General features: G+C 38.3%; 1 protein-coding gene across 1 annotated transcript in view; it reads right to left on the reverse strand.

Moving 5' to 3' along the window:
• The window catches only part of grik4 (glutamate receptor, ionotropic, kainate 4), a 303,837-nt gene that overhangs the window by 206,665 nt on the left and 79,517 nt on the right, over window positions 1–17,655 (reverse strand). The window contains exon 3 of the mRNA XM_067594699.1: window positions 12,911–13,110. The gene's annotated coding sequence lies outside the window, so the exon portion shown is untranslated. The remainder of the gene's footprint in view (window positions 1–12,910; window positions 13,111–17,655) is intronic.

Here is a 17,655-nt window from a genome sequence, read left to right on the forward strand (position 1 = left end):
AATGATATAAAAAATCTCAGAGACTACAAGCACTGGCTGAATTTATACAAGTGCTCCAGAGCAGCACACAACTACTATTACTAGTGTTGTTATCTAAAGGTTTCACAGCTTGTCCACTGTGAGCTATTAAATTGCTGCCACATTTACCTCCAGGAGCATCCCCCTCAGATCACTGCTGACCTGAGAGGCGATCAACCAAGTCCTGATTAATGGGTCTCTAAGCCTCCTTGGAGGCAATCACACTTAGAAGGTTGGGCCAAACAGTAACAAATGGGACATTCAGCAATCATTCTTTATAGCATCAATAACCTCAAGTTATCGATTAATCAGCATTAAAATTTTAGAGGAACACGACGTGATTGTTGGTGTGACACGACACTTTACTGCACATCTAAAATCCCCTGCTTGCATTTTCAGAAAAAAAGGGTTTGTCTTTTAATCCATTTCTGGGCTCAGACAGCAAAAATCTATACAGATATTACCACAGTAGTCTGGGTTAACATCTGGTTACCATGGTAATGACCGGGGGCAAGCTCTGACTGATGACATTAAGAAATTGAACTTTTAGATAAGCAGCACAATACTTAAATTGATTTAGCCACTTAAAGCTGAGATGGTAGGGCACATACAGTACCAGTCAAAGGTTTGGACACACTTTCTCATTCCAGTGAATGGGAAGGTGTGTCCAACCTTTTGACTCCCTCCCCCCCTTTTTTTAACTCCTCAAGGAAGTGTTATGGGTCATTTGGGCTAAGAGGGAGTGACTTGTCTCTGTCTAAACGGTATGGTAGTGGTGGTGGAGGCTCTGGTGCATCTCAGGGACAAAGGCAAAGATTGCCCTCATCAATCTAATGCCTCTCCTCCTGAAGTAATCATTTCCACAGAGCAACATGGCATCTCATTAGGCTGATTCGCTCCCAGTGTCAGTCAGTCTCAGACACCTTCACAACAAAACTTTGGTGTGAAAGAACATGCACACTTACATTATTAGACAACCCTATGGCACAGGCTCTCACACCTACAGTACACCGGCATTATTGGTCAAGTTCTGAGCAGAACTTCATGTTACTTTGACTTATACTGTGTTTATTTACGATACAAGTCAGAACTTTGAACATACTTTCTCATTCAAGTGAATGGGAAGGTGATTGGTACTGTACATTGTATATATACACACAATGTCCTGAAGCCCAAGGTGAATTCTTCAAATTGCTTGTTTTGTCCCACATTCTAAACTTATTATTGTATTCATTTTGGTATTACAGGGAACGTTTGGCATTTTTGCTTGAAGAATTACAGAAATTATTTTATCGACTATTAAAATAGTTGCAATTATTTTCAATCAGTGTCGAGAATCCCACAAGTTGTTGTGAGATAAATCTGAGAGGCCATGAGATGAATAACAGAAAAAAATATTTCTGCTGCACAAAATTGTTTATTTTTTCAGACATTCTTCTGATCTTTCTTTTCTTTGCAACCAGTAATGAAGGATTGCAAATAGACATTGCTTCTTTTTAAGGGGTCACATGCACATACAAGACAAATACAACAGAAGTGCCCTCTCAGTTTAGAAGATTTCTATTTGACACATGATATTTTGTCACACTAGTCAGTGTTTCCAAGAAAAGAATATAGTATACTGCATGCCACAGATCACTGATATTTCATATCTCATGCTAACAGAGTATACAGTACCCTGTAGCTTAGATTTTTCTGACTTGTGTTGAACGCATCATTTGGTTTTATAAAGCTAACAACCTCACTGCCTCCTGAGAGAAAACCTTATCCATGGGGTGATCTCTATACAGTAGATCATAGAGTGACCTTTACATCACCCAAGAAACAGCCTTAATGCCCAACACAAACATAGACATAAATATGCAAACACACACCAACAATCCCAGAGTCTCTGTTCTCTAGCAGGCTGTGAAAATGGAAGATTTGAAAAAGGCCATGCCACAGAGCAGGCTGAAAACAGAATAGGCCTTTTATGGATGTCCCATTACATGCTTTGTTTCTTTGCTCGAGGCCTGGATTTATCCATCCACAGTCCTCTGCGTTCAGGTGAACAAACTCTCACCAAACACCGACCCACATCACCTGGTCACAGCCATACTGCATCTGCCTATCAACTTACACACCGGTGGGACTATTAACCTAAACCAAGACGGTTTAGAATAACATATTTCTGATGTGTTATTATTCATCATTATTATCATAAAACAGAGAGACTGTTTAATAATCTATCCTCTGGTATCAGATGATTGCTTTATTGGCATGACTGTCACAACAAAAATATTGCCCAAAGCATCAAAAATCTATGAAACAAGATAAATACATTTCATAAATTAAGACAAGAAAAGAGTAGCACAGTATCGCTAAAACTTGCTCTGTGTGTGTGTGTGTGTTTGCGTTTTATTCTTGTGTTTGTGTATGTATGATTTTGTATTTGTGTGTATAAGCAAGAAATAATCATTTAAAGAACAAATAATAATAATAATAATGATAATTGTGATTATTATCACAATTAATTAATTATCAATGGGTCTTGTTCTGATGTAAATAAATTATAACAAATTCAATTGTTAAGTTATTGTAAATCAACATACAAACAACAACAACCACAAAGATCACAATTCATTTTCTATTTTCATCTGAGTTTCCAATAGTTGTTCTCAAGTCATAGCATGAGGAGATGAATTCTGCTGCAATCATTTCACATTTGGGGATTCAGCCCAGAAAATAGGCGAGTTTCTACATGTCTGTTTTGAATTCAAATTCAGGACATATTTTGTTTGTATTTGGGAAATCTTTCTCCCTTAAAGTTTGGTACTTTGGACATGAGCCGAGAAAATGTAGCTCTCTCTCTATCTGTCCTCTGTCACACTGGGAGCAGAGTCTCTCCTCTTCTACCAGCCAGCTCTGTCTATTTCTGTCTATTTTGTCTTTTTCCTGTGGCTAGACTGTGTTCACTCACATTCTCAAGACTTTTCTTAATTTAGGAGTTTTTATTGTGGTCAGGTAATTTGCTGGTGTGAATTCTCTTTTGAGGGCCAGATAACATTGTAATTTATTCTGTGTTTTGGTTGTTTCTTTCCAATATGTAATATATTTGTCTTTTTGATTGTTTATAATGTGGTTTGCTCTGACTGAGTTGATGTTGCCGTCCTGAGGCTGTCTGTTGGGTTGTCTGCAGAGAGCTTCAGGACCAGCTGGCTGAGGGGACTCTTCTCCGGCTTCAGCTCTTGGCAGGTTAAGGCTTTGTGATGGTATGTTTTTATTCAATGTATTTCTCTCTCCAACTGTGCTCGAGGAGATAAATGAAATGAGGGCTGGCATGTTCCCTGGACATTTTAATTAGCTAGTCTTTAATTCAGCCTGACCCCCTTTCAACTTTGATCAGCCGGTGGGAGCTCTGATAAGGACCTGTCACTCACATGCAAACATCGGGGTTATTCAACAGCAAATTGTCTCTTCGCCGTTCGCAGATGCTTTCTACCTCTGCTGTCATGGGAGACCTGTTCACGGCTCGGTGCAAACTAAAAGCCCGACGAGAATGGAAATATGGTGCGGGAGCAGTGCTCATTCATCCAAATTCTCCATTCACTACAGCGTGGACTGTGACAGGGTTGAATACAAATGTGCTCCTTGATTATTAAGAGTCGAGAGATTTCTGGAGGCAAAATTAACGTGTTACAGTATTGGATTCCAGGTCCAAAGGCAAGCGTGCTTCATTTAGTCCTGAAATGACATGAGTCTCTAGCTTTATGAGAATCAGCAGAAAGCAAAAAACAAAAGATATAACTACAGACATAAAATATTATATTACATAAGTAATGATAATAAATAAAATATTATATTATCATATATTGAAATATGCCATGCTTGTCTTAATGGACATTTTCATTTCCTTCATACCTGGGAATATGCATATTATAATAATGACGGGGCATTAGTGGCATATTAACATTTGTTTACTTTTTTTTCTTATTGACCATGTACCAATGTACTCAATTTTTTACAGTAAGAATTATGGCCAAGGAGCCATTATTTAAGATTTATAGTTTTCAAAATGAGAAAAATGTGTTCCTTTTGTCTTCTGTGCTATACCAGAAACAAACTTAACCATGACCCCAAAACGACGTTACGTAACGAACCATGGATTTTGTGTTACACCCCTAGCCCTGAAAAAGGTGACTAGAAGAAGACGACTACATCTGATACCTTCATTCACGTCAGGCTCTTCAGCATCATAAAATAGATTTTAGATCATTCATTTGGAGCACCTGTTCCCTAAAATACCAGAGGAATCAACATGAACACAACTGTCTAGCTTTTGATCAGCTCTAGTTTTAACAGTATGCATCTCAGGCGCACACAGAGTGTGACAGAAGCAAAGTCGCAAGACAAATCCTCTCCCTGCTCTGTGTGCACTAAGCTGTGCCTGGCTACTGTGTGTGTGTGCTCCACTCCCCTTACAGCAAGGAGAACAGCCGACTGAAATCCCCTGATCTCAGTCGTCTGAATAAAACAGACTGTTTCAAATAGTTCTCTTTCAAAATGTGTTATTTAGGTAAATAAATATTAAACTATCTTGGTTTCCTAATCACACACCTCTCTTTTAATGTGTTACACTGCTGACAAGTACAGGTGGTATTCTGTACTAGGGCAGCAATTTTTTGGCTAGAAATTGAATAACTTTAACCTTGTGTTAAATAGGCATTATTGCCTCAAATACAAAGCACACTCAGTCTACCCTTTGGTCAGAATAGGTCTGGGCTTAGGAAGTGTATCCAATTTTTGCACCCATTAAAACCTCCAACCAGCCTTAACCAGTCAATTATCAGTGGAATCAAGTGGAACATAGTGGTTTTATCAGTTAGACAGAGCACAGACAGCACCACTGTCTTCATGGCATCAGACAGTCATAATCCAACTCTGACCCCTTCTGCCCTGTTATCATTAGATCCGCCAAGCATAGTAGGGCCATCCATCAGCCAGCTTACCCGGGGACAGCAGCCAGTTTCTGTGTGAGTGTGACTGGTGGTCCTTCCAATTTGTAAATGGGATTGGGGAGCGTCTACAAAGGCTGAAACAATACCATCCCTCACCACACACCGCTGGAGCCAGCTGTCGCGTCTAGCTTCTCTTCCCACCGCTGCCCTTCATTCTCGCACTGATCGGATGCTGTGGTTACTTTGCCCACTGCACTCACTCATTGAGCAAAGTCTAACTCCTCTACCTCTCACTACCTCTCATACTGTTTCTAATATTTGAGGTATCATGTCTCTCCCTGCCTCCGTTTCTTGTGCTAAATCCTCTGACAGACTGCTTTTCTCTCTTCCTCTGAACCCTTCTCATACTGTACCTACAGTCTTCGATTTTTTTCTCTCTCTCTTTTATTTTACTTCTCCTTGAAACACCTCCATCTCTCCCCGTCCTCTCTGTTTCTGATCTCTGACAAGGTACCTGTAGAGGATATTCATTGCCATTCAACAGGCAGCCTACAGTAAAGCAAGACATGGTGATTGGCTCAACGAAAAAAAATACAACCCCAGAAAACCAACAAAACCTGTGAATTATGACAGCAGATTTGTGCCACAGAGTTCAACGGCGAATCTTTTATATACTTCCAATAGTAGATAGCAGGAATTACAGTGCACATTCATAAATAACAGTGATGCAGGTGGTAGGGAAGACCTTATGGAGGTTATGTTCATGGGTTTGGATTTTCCAATTATGCACTGCTGTGCCCCGATAAAGCCCAACAGCAGTTAATAATGCTGACAAAAATCCTCTTGCCATGTTAGCAGGCTGCAAAACCGGATATACTGTGCAGTGCAACAGCCGAAGGTGAAGTCTTTAAGAATTGCTGGCTTGGTCCATTTTAACAAAAAGTAATGTAATGAATGAATGCTATGCAAAGTCTTTATCAGAGAGTCTAATAAGAGTAACCTGCTACGCAACCTCTCCTGCAGTAAAAGAGAAGGAAATAATTAAATAAAATACAAAAAGAATCCATATACTTTGGCACAAACTTTCTTGAATCAAAATATTTTTGCAGCAAAGCTTTAATTGTTCGCAGTTTTTTTTTCTTTCCTGAATATCAGAGTACATCTGAGCCTCCCAGGGTGCCAATTACACACCCATTCCCGTAACAGAGTCATCTATTGAAATACTCACAGCTCTATACATCTAGCTGCTATTGTTACGTCTGACTGCTATTCACCGGCCAGATGCTGCCACTGATTGCAAGCTGAAAAGCGCCACAAGCCATCCCAGCCTTCACCCATATGTTATTCAATTATATTTAAGATGGTTAACTATTAATTACAATAACTTTATCGCACCATTGAGCAGGTAATCTATCTAGAGTTTATTCCAGCTATATGGTAAAGTATGTGGTCTTGCATAAAAACGATTGAGCCTAAAGGTGGAGTTAAGCCGTTTCTTTGGATGTACAGTCCGACTTTCAAATGCAAATACACAGAACTGTGCTGCTATTTCAAAGGTATTCTTAAATAAATCATTGTCATTCTGCTAATCTGTCAGTCAGCGACTCTCAGTAGCTGTTACACTGTCTAATTCAGTCTGAGCTCCCTTCATAAGCTGTACTTCACCTTGTAAAAGTCTGCCTCTTAACTCTTTCTAAACCCTTAGATCCCCCTCTATGCGTTCTCCCCCATGTATATTCAATGTGTTACACAGCCAAGGCTTACTGTGCGTGAATCATGTATTATTCCTTGTCCTCTGCTCCGGCTTGTATGTCTCATCTTTCCTCTAATTTCATTTTTCCAGTAGAGCTGTCAGGCATGTGGAAGGACCTGTCTACCACATGGTGTGGGGAGCAATGAACAATTTATATTCTGCCAGTTGGGCCACAATCACACAGCATCTTCACAATTGGCCACATAAATATTGAGACAACTATTTAAACAGCTCTGATCAAACACGAGTCAATCAAACAGAAATAATGGGCACAAAGAGGAAAAAATCTGTCCACATGAGAGAGATGGTGAGAGCTGGGCAAGGCAGCAGTGATCCAGCAACACTAGAGTTTCAACTAACACAAACAGAGAGCTGAAGTTGATGACATAAGCTCATAATGTCTGATAAAAAGGACAGAGCGTGGTAATAGAGTTGTCTGTGATATATACAGTATGAGAGATACTTATTTAGAAAGCAAAAGTACTTAAAAACCCTGTGATCCATTTATAATCCTTTTTTTTTTTTTTAACACTGACCCCATTCTCTTTATTCTCACTTCTCCGTAACTCATCTTCTACATTGTCTCGCCTTTCATGACCCGTTTGCTGCAGAAAATCAACCTTTCGACACTTTTTTAAAACTCTCTCAAACACTCCTCTCTCAATTGAACCTTTAAGCAGGAGAGCAAGATACTTGTATTTAAGAAAATACACCTCTGCACTGTACAGAGGCACACAGGTATGATGCAGATGATCTTTCGGCACCCAGACCCAACCACCCAGTAACACCATTTTATCTCTTTAACTTCCTCATCCTCTCTGACCTGACTTCGATAAAGTAAGAGGTACAGTAATTTTCTGTCCAAGAAGGCTGTAAAATTGTCTTCACAGAAGCAGAAAACGCCTAATTTGGCAGTTCCACACAGACCCTGAATCATACAAATTCTCACAGCCTAGTATTTTAAGGGTAAATATACAAAAGGCACACATTGATCACTTGATTTCTTTTACAGTTTTCTCCTCAAATCCTCACTCATGAAAGATTTTGCTAATTGATCACCCGCCCTCATGTGAAAACTTTTCTATTTTTTAAATGTCTACTCATAACCATCAATTAGAGAGATCACAGTGAGAAACCCCATGTACAATCCATTAACTTTTCATTAACTTTTCAAGAAACATGAGCATCCAGCGTGGTCTAAGCAGCAAAATTAGTTTCTGCTGTGTCTTTCACAACAGACATGAATACTTTAGGCCCTAATTTTACAGATATGACTGAGTGTGTAATAAAGCAATCCATTTTCAGCAATGGCAATTAAAAAAACTCTCATCTTTCTAACTCATTTAGTTAATTATTTAGTCATTTTGCTTATTACGGAATCCCTAATTATTTTAAGTGTTTATATAACTAACAACACCTACATGCGAGTATCTGGGAACAAGACAGAATAAATAAAATATACACTTGAGTCTTGCAATTTGAGAAAAATTGATAATTATTGGTCACAGAAAGAAATAATTTTACCTCACTTAACATTTTCTGTTTAGTTGTGAGAAAGTAAGGTTTTAGATCTCATGCAAAGTAATAGATATATTGATTTATAAAGACAGCGAGCTCTTCAGTGGACATTTTTTTTCTTAAAAATGGACTCAAAATGATTGTGGTTGTTGGCGATTAACTTAATAGCTGGCAACTAATCGATTAATTGACTAATCGTTGCAGCTCTAGTTTACTGATTACATTTCACTATTAATTCAAAGAAAAATCTTGTCCCATTATCTCTTATTTTACAATTTCATTTAAATCTCCTGATTAAAAAAAAAACGACTTCCAGATATTTCCCACATGTTCTCATGTGTCTCTGAAAACAGTAATCAACTGAGGAGCAACAGCACACATAAAGAAGCCAGATAGCATTCAGGCTGCATCAGTGCTGTGGTCAGTTCAGGCATCCCAAGAAAGTTCTTCTTTGGCCTCCAGTATACTGTAGCTGTCTGCCAGAGTCCTTATACCTGTCTGCCACAGTAATCTGCCAGGGAGCAGACAAACATCAGTGGGCCTTATCTCTCCTTCTCAGGAGCAGCCAGGGAAGGAGGCAGGAAAAAGGCAGGTGGCCCAGCGGCAACAGGAGCAGACTGAGGCAGACTCATGAGTTCAGTCAACACACAAATACAAATTCATTAAACACACACGCATATACACAACTACACACACACACACACACCAAAGCACATAAAACTCTGAAAAAAGGGACTGAGTTCATCAGACAGGTAAAGATGGATTTGCAACAGGCTGTGGCCAGAGCATCACTGATGCAGTAAACAAAATGCAGCAAAGATAATTTAAATGAGCATGACACACCAGAACCAGTTCAACATTCCCAGTAAGGCTGAGCAGAGGAATTTACCCAGTGGCAATATTACAGTTGACACATACTGAGGGTCTATAATACGCCATCTGCACCATAGTGATATTCAATACTTGTATCTCATGCATGATTGCACATTGGGCAATGAAATTGAAACAATCTTCTCAAACCACTTCCCATGAGCCAAAATCAGTAAAAAGTCAAATTCTGTCAGTAGTAGAATTCACACGGCACCAAAGCCTCAGAGAAATTCACTGTCTTTACGGCATACTGTGTGTTCTGGCATTTGTATTCACTGCATACTGGAGCTGCCTGTGGGGGAATATGGTGGCTTAAAAATATGAAAAGCATGTTATCCCGCATATGAATATGAATTGGGTTTTTCTGTCACTTGCACACTTGTAACATGACATAGGGTAAATAAGTAGTTTTACTCTAAGAGGAATGTGTGAACATGTGTGTATGTGTGGTACTTTTTTTTTTTTTATCTTTTGTTACAGTGATTGAAACTGTGGAGACATATTATCCACCATTCTTGGTAAAGGGTGGCCATGTTTGTCTGGTGTAAGACCAGCGCTGTCACATGCAATCTGTGAGCTTTCTAATCAATTTAACATGGATTTAAAGGAGGAATTCGCACCAACAATGAAATAACTCACAGCAAAAATGTGGGCTTTGAGAAACTAGGCTATCTTGTGTTTCTAAAACCCTGTTTGATTGGGTAAAAACACACTGAGTTGATTGTTGATGGTTTGGGCAAATCCAGATCCTCCCCAGTGCTCCCCTGTAAACCTCCTTGATGATGCTTTCTTACAGAGCACAGTGTCAAGTGGCAGTTGCAGTGAAGTCTCCAGACGACAACCTATTCTGTCCTCTACACAAACAGCACCGGCGAACAACTCTGGCACACTCAGTCCCAGTCATTTGCTATAGGGTCCAGTCTGGCACCTTTATCTAAAAATACTCTATATCTGCAGCTTTTGTGAGCTGGATTTGTCAGGAACCAAACAAATACACGTAGAGGAGGTCACAGAGACAGTAGAGAGGTGGCCCGGAGAGGAAAGGAGGACAGAAAGCCATTGCATGCTGAAATTTTCGCCCTGTTTTTATGTTGTCAAAATGTAGGATAAAAGGTTACATTCATGTCAGCAGAACATCGTCAGCATCTGGAGTTTTCTTGCTGACTGTAGACTGGGTCAGATTGCAGGAATTACATACAACCAAACACCTACAACACACATGAAAACATACACACTTTCTTGCAACTGAGGTCTGAGTCATTTTATAATTCTGATCAATCATTGTATTTTTTTCTATATCACATTATATTCCAGATAAATGGGGCATAAGGATTTCCAACTTACTTAAGGATTTAAATATTTTTTACATAATGTTGTTGTATAAGTCATTCCCCATTAATAAAAACCTCAAATATAATAAAAGCTCTTCCTCTAAACCATTGTGCCAAAGTGAAGCCATTTGAATAGGAAGTATGCAAAATGTGGAATGATTGACACTCACAAAGGCTGTCACACTTTAAAAAAAACTACTTAGCATGAGAAAAGTCTACTTCTTTTTAAACTGCTAAAACTGAATCATTTTGAAATTGTTGGTTAGAAAATGGGAGAAGGTAACTGAGGGTAAAAGTTCATCCGACAGGCTTGTTGAGACCATTAAGGAGGAGAAACCAGTGGGGGGAAAAAAAATAAAAAAAACTGAGAATGTGCCTTTTTATGGATCGTTTTTACATGGATGGACAAAAACCTCTCAGCTGCAAAAAAAAAAAATCTCACTAAAATAATCCCCTTTCATGCAAACAGTGCTGAATTATAGTCCAATAAGCAGCTTTTGTTGTCACAAGTAAGAGCTGTAAAAACATTTTGTGATTATGCAAAAAAAGTCTACTTTTCCTTTTACACATTCTGGCATTCACAGAAAAGAACGGAGACTGTGAAACTGACAGTGAGCTGTGTTTCTGTTTTTTTTGTTTGGTTTTTTTTTTTTAAATCAAAGTAGGGACAGACACAATTTTGCCTTGCAGAAAAGATATTCTTAACCCTTTAATTAACTAACTATAATCATTACAGTAGCAGGAAGTACCTCTCAAGCAGCTTACAGGAATACTTGACCCTTGGAAGCTGTTACTTAGTTATAGTAAATTATATTATTAACCTATGATGTTCAGTGTGTTTTGAGAATTCAATTTTTCATTTGTTTGTTGTGTCTATTTTTCCTGAACCTGACTCATCTGTAGTGCAGCATACTAATTTAAAATGTGTGTTTCCTTGGCTCGGTTGTTTCTCCAACCTACAAGAGCAACACCAGACCTTTTGGAATCGCTGACAAAAATTGGAGATGTGGGCGGCAATTCCAAGGTCTATCCTGATGTTTACCGTAGATTGCTCATATTTTTCTTCTCAAATTAACCTCTTGAACCCAGACGTTTCCCCACAGCAGCATCCACATTACAAAACACTTTCCAATACTATTGAAAATATATATTACTTCTGTTTGCACCACCACTTCCTTGCTATTATGCTATATGATTGTTATTTTGTGTGAAAAATTCAAACCTTATATAAGCAGCATTACAAATAATAGTAAACTGCAGATATATTTATATCATGTTTTGGCATGATATAATGTTCTCTAAATATGGCAATTGAGCTTACACTCAGTAATGCAAGGGAAATCACCAATCATTGTTTTTTAAACTATAACACATACAGAAAGTCTGATATTTGCACTAACATTAGTCCAGAAAAAATGTAATATCCTTTCCACAGCAAAACAAATGCACATTAAGGCTGAGCTTCATGTTTGAGACCAATTTGACAATATTAATAGGGAAATTTTTCTGGATAATTTTGTATCTCTATAAAACAATTATATGTAAAATTACATAAAGTAATAAAATTAATGGCAAATGCAATGAACTGTGTCCCACTGTTATGCTTGCAGATGAAACTCTGTTTAAATAAAAGCATTTTAATTTAAAATTTTAATTTGTATGGAATTGTTCATTTTGACAACACTCTGTAAAACAATACGGCTACTCTGATCGTTCTCGCACTCAGCGAGTCGGCTGTAGTTAATTCTCCTCATTAAGACACATACACATTACAGTATATCTACCTTTCATCCACTTTAACAGTCCATTAAATCTGTAAACTCCAGCTTAGCGGTCACCAAGTTAAAACTCCTCTCCTTCGTGTCACATGTTGGCCGCCGTGGCTCCGTACTAAAAACATTATTATCCAGATTCTAGCAACTATCAGAAATAACAGAGAGCTTTGTGTCTCGTCTGAATCCCAACTGTCTTTAGCTGAGCATCATCTGTACTGTTTGTGTACTTCTTTAATCCTGTTACCTTTGTGAGAGCAGGTGACCTGTGGAGAACCAATTGAAACATTACCAGAAAAAGAAAAGAAAGAGCTGGACTGGAGTGAGTCGTGACTGAAGACCAAACCATATTTAAATCAGTGAATCCTGTGGGGAGATATTTTTCATGCAACTAGGCATCACCTCAAAATTTAAGACCCACTATAATTAAAAATAACTTTTTTAAGGCATTTTATGACCTTAAATTCTGAAAATCTTATTTAAGACTTTTTAAGACCGTGGGAACCCCGTTTGTCCCTCTTACAGATATTCACAAGACAATGAGGTTTATGGACACGACAAGCCTGAATGTCCAAAGCTACGCAGACAGCAGAAGGACCTCAGCCTCAACTCATTGTCATGCATTACTTCCTCTCTCTCCTTTACTCTCTCCATGCCGTTATTGAACAGGGGCAGGTGAGTGGCGGCTGATTACCAAACATCTTCTCCTACCTTTGATCTCCTGAGGTGTGGGGCTCTAATCCATCTTGCAGCACAGGAGGCTGTCTGATCTGGGTGGTTGTGGTAGCCACTTAGCGTCTCCTCATCTCACATACACATATAGTATGTGGCCCCGGCTCTCACACGTGTGTGTACTCACACACACACACGTACAGTCTGGACTCTGCACGCTGGGCTTCTGCAAACAGACACTGTAAGAGAAGAGGAGAAAGACAGGAAATCTGAGTTAGAAAACACACATGACATTCTGTAGAAACAATCAATTTCAAAACGACCTCTTTAAGCGAGTGCATGAGAAATCAAAAGATGTATAGAGATTTGTCCTGCTAAAACTCCTGATAGTAAGCTATACATTTTCAATAGCAACTTTAGAACAATAGTATTGCTTTTAAATCATATTTCTGTCCAGGTGTCAGCCTCTGCAGTCTTATTGCTGATGCTGAGGACAGCCATTTATAACAACATACTCTATGTTTGGAATCTGCACTGTAAACCACAGTTTCAAAGTTCACGGTCCCATTTTGCTGATGGTCTTGTTTTACTGTTTGTCCCTTACTCAGCTAGATACCCTTCCTCTTTATATAGCATATCCAACATTTTTCATCCTGTCACTGCTCATACTTTGAACTGCCTCTGAGACTCATCAGCATTCAAAACAAGGCCTAGTGCACAATATTGCAGGGCAATTTCCACGGTAAATGAGAAAGTAAATGTCACTTACAAGATGAGCATTAATCTCATGTCATTGCATTTTAATGGCACCCTCACTCAGAGGAGAATTAAACTTCTCCCAAGAGATCAACCAAATCACTTAGCACCACGGTGAAATCAAACCCAAACATCACAGCAGATGCAGAACCTGACGTGTCAATAACTGTATGAACATATGCTGCATGTTTGCAAGAACACGCAAGCACAAACACACACACACTGATTGTCACACTGTCACTCTCCTGACTATTATCATGCACTCTAAAATTACCTACTTTAAACTTTATGATCAAAGATTTAAAAACGGTGGGAAGTTTGTGTACAAGGTATCAAAATATCATTTACTAACCAAAAAAGAAAGAACACGAGAGAGAAAGGGAGAGAGAGTAATAGAAAGCATGCACATATGGACAAATAGAGAGAGGTGAAACCGACACTCCTGTTTGGTAATAATTCAATGTAAGTGTATGGAACTAGACAGTAGACTGGAGGATGTTGAGTGGGTGTGCCATGCGCATCACTCCAGCATGAAATGGATTTAAGAATGAAGGGCTACAAGCGCAACACATTGGCTGCACCACTTTTCGCTGGGATTGATTTTTTTTTTTTGCAAAAACAAATACTTGTTCTATCACAATCATTTGAATCACACAGAGGCTTTAAGTCCTCTGAGAAACTGATTAAACAAAGTATGTACTTTAGGAATGAAAAACATTTGATGAATAATTCTCAATCAAAACACTATGGCTACAAACAAAACATAGTTCATTGATATTCAGGTCTTGCATTTGGACGTCTAGGCAAACCACATGCTATTTTATTGTCAATAAACAAATTCTGAGCCCCATGATTTCTAGTTTTGGTGGTTTGTGTTCTCATTATATTTGTCTGACTCCTTTGTCCACCGACTGCAAAACAGATTAATACAGCTGCTTTGTAGTGGTAACGGGAAAATGGAGATACTGGTAGAACTGCTACCAAGTTGGATTTGTCCTGAAAGTCCTCCAATGGCTCACGTACTTTTACAGAGATGAATCAACTGTTGCGTTCAAAGCACTGTATTATTCAGCCACTTGTCTGTAATTACTTGCAATATGTGTTAAAGAATGGATGTATCTAGCTTGAGACAATTTACAGTAGGAACAGAATACAAGGTTAGATCAAATGAATATTTGAAGCACTTGGAGGGGATGAATAATAATGAGGGAACTTTTGAAGTGCTGACATATGTAAAGTCCCCTACCCACTCATTCCATTTTTCTCCCTGCTTAAAGCTTCAGGCTGCTGTATACACGCCAAATGTACAGATTCCATTTCCTGTCAAACACTAACCAGAGGTCTAAAATCCCCATTGAACTTCCTGCCCTTAGCATTAAAAAAGCACCATAACTTTTACAAGCCTGAAGTACAGCCTCAACACGTCAAATAAATTCTGCTGTTGCTCTTAAACGTCATCATCTGGAGCTATTTCACATAATTTAGACTCTGATTGGAATATTAAGATCTAAAAAAGCAGAAAAAGTGAATCATTTTCTGAATGCAGGATATGCAGAAATTTCTGGTTAGCTTCTTGGTAGCCAATTTGTATGCTGAATTTAATATATTCAATATGATTTAAAAATTCCTATTGGCTATTAATCCAGTGATTAAATCCTAGGTGCTGAACTGTCTGAATGTTTGCAGACAGTAACACCATGACCTATGCATATAATTATGTACGGTAAGAGAAATATGCAATTATGTTTTGGTTGGAACATGTATCCTTGTAAGGTGAAGTGAAAAAACACAGTCTGACTAGCTGCAAGGCACATTTTAATATATACACAACTACCACACTGCAAACGCTACAATTTGAAAAGACCTTATAAAATTGTTCTCATGTATTTTGGACCATCTGCAAGGAGAAATGATTACCCTCAGGCTTCAGTTTCTCTGCAAACTCACACCTCAAACTCAACAGAAATTTGGTTTGTAGTAATTGTAAAAATAATGAGAAGTCAAAGATTTGTGCCTAATGTTCATGTATGTTTCAGAACCAGTTGTTAACTCCTTACTGAGCACTGTGACACTGATGAAATCTGATGATGATGGCACACAAAATGTTAACTTAACAAGCTGTGCAAACAACTCACACGGCAGCTATGGAGTAAATGAATTTGTGAGTGTATCTATAAGATACACATTAGCTAATGACCACCGGCTGATTCCAAAAAAACACTTTTTATAATGAAATGAAGGGGAAAAAAACTCCCAACTTCTCTCTGAAAACCCAAAGTCAATACATTTTCATTTACCAATCATAAGGTTATTATCTCTGCCTAAGGCTGTTATGTTTGTTTTTTAGCAGGAAAAATCAAAAACTTGTGAAAAGACTTCAGATTTCTTTGGCTGGGATCTGGATCCAGGATTTTTCTTAAAGGATCTCACACTAGTATCCCGTTATTGTCCATCACTAAGTAAAGTTAGATGCAGATCAGAATTTCCTAAACATTTTTTATTACTAAAACAATGTATTAGAGGACTGAGCAGAGACATGTATGCTCAGAGTGCTTGTTCTCAATCTCAACATCTCATTTTTAAGCGTGTTGCTGACCGAGAAAGCAGAACACGGACCTGTTCAGCAGCACAGTCATATATTTGCTTCTCTGTGTCAAAAACAAGCCTTGAAGCTGATCTGAATGTCCTCCAGGATACTGATACCACCTCAGGCTGCTTACCCTCTTTCCAGGCAACTGATGAGAAAAAAAAGCATAGGGCATAGCATACACTGTCTATTAGTAACATATTTCCACTGATAATTAAAAACTGTTTTTAATTAACGGTTAAAAACAAGAAGTGAGAACGCGTGCTTATTCGTGCTGTTTTTCATGGCTGTCAATGCTGCAGTGACTAGATTCATGAGTTTGTGTGTGTATACTGTATGTGTGTTTATACTGTATGTATGTATGTATGTTTGTGCTTATTTACATGTGTGTGTATGTGGATGCAAATTAAAGTGTGCTCATAAATTTTGCTTTTACTTCATGAATAAAATCCATCAGCACTTAGACAGGATAGATTTTTTTTTATCACACTCTTCTACTTAATTGCCTCTGCAAAGTGAGAACAAGTAAAAGAAAACGTCTCTTGAAGCAACTTGATAAAACGCTGTCCTAAAGCAGCTTTATGTTGATTTACTCCTGTAACATGTGTTGTACTATTGTGAGCACTGCAACAGTACATGACATATGCAGATTGATATTTCACCATGAAATCAATGTAATATGGAAAGGGCAGGAGAGCAGTATGGATTTTTCTGTTTTTTCTTTGGCATGGCCATCAATCCCTATAGATAATCTGGGAAAAGGGACAAACGGGGAGAACGAGCAAGACAGCTGCTATGAGCTGCTGTAAAGCCGTGACTGTAAATTCACGTAAAAAATGTAACTGGAAGATTTCAGGACTTCCACATCCAGTAAAAGATTACCTTCTAAATACGTTGCATTTGACAGCAACACATTACCGATGGTTCCAAAATTAGTTGAGATGTTCATGATATGAGCCTAGGAGCTGCAGCTCTTCATCACCATGTGTCACCCATGTCAGGCAAAAGAAGTGTCCAATGTTGCATTAACAGTAAAGACTGATTTAGTATCTCAGTGGTTATACGTGTATAATTTGCCTGGATTTTTTCAAAAAAATTTAAAGCTACTGTTTTGCTATTTAGCTGTTCCATAACTGTCAAGTATTTACTGCCATACTACACTTGACTTGATATTATCGATTCAAACCCGCTCAGATAATTAATGCAAACTAATTAAACAAAATATAACCTCACACAACTTTTTGATAATTTTTTGAGTAAGAATATTTCTGAGGAAAATCAATGGAGGAAAATGTTCCTTTTGTAAACTTTCCGTTTTGGGTGTGTTGGTGTTTCGTCTAACGTAAGGTAAGGTAAAAGTTGAGTCTTAAAGTTCATTCTTGACTTTGGAAACAACAGTTGACAAATTAATTTCAAGGTCCAATTGGAAGCTATTCTGGAC

This window comes from Thunnus thynnus, chromosome 7, assembly GCF_963924715.1.
Source record: "Thunnus thynnus chromosome 7, fThuThy2.1, whole genome shotgun sequence".
In the NCBI taxonomy this organism is placed as follows: Eukaryota; Metazoa; Chordata; class Actinopteri; order Scombriformes; family Scombridae; genus Thunnus; species Thunnus thynnus.